Here is a 270-nt window from a genome sequence, read left to right as displayed (position 1 = left end):
CTCTGTGTCTAAGTGTTCTCATTGTTCAATTCCCACCTATGAGTGAGAACATGCGGTGTTTGGTTTTTTGCCCTGGTGATAGTTTGCTCAGAATGATGGTTTCCAGCTACATCCATGTATCTGCAAAGGACACGAACTCATGCTTTTTTATGGCTGCATAGTATTCCATGGTGTACATGTGCCACATTTTCTTAATTTAGTCTATCACTGATGGACATTTGGGTTGGTTCCAAGTCTTTGCTATTGTGAATAATGCCACAACAAACATAT

This window comes from Mandrillus leucophaeus, unplaced genomic scaffold (genome assembly GCF_000951045.1).
Source record: "Mandrillus leucophaeus isolate KB7577 unplaced genomic scaffold, Mleu.le_1.0 Scaffold1361, whole genome shotgun sequence".
Classification (NCBI taxonomy): Eukaryota; Metazoa; Chordata; class Mammalia; order Primates; family Cercopithecidae; genus Mandrillus; species Mandrillus leucophaeus.
The sequence above is the reverse complement of the archived record's forward strand: the minus strand, read 5'-3'. Positions refer to the sequence as shown.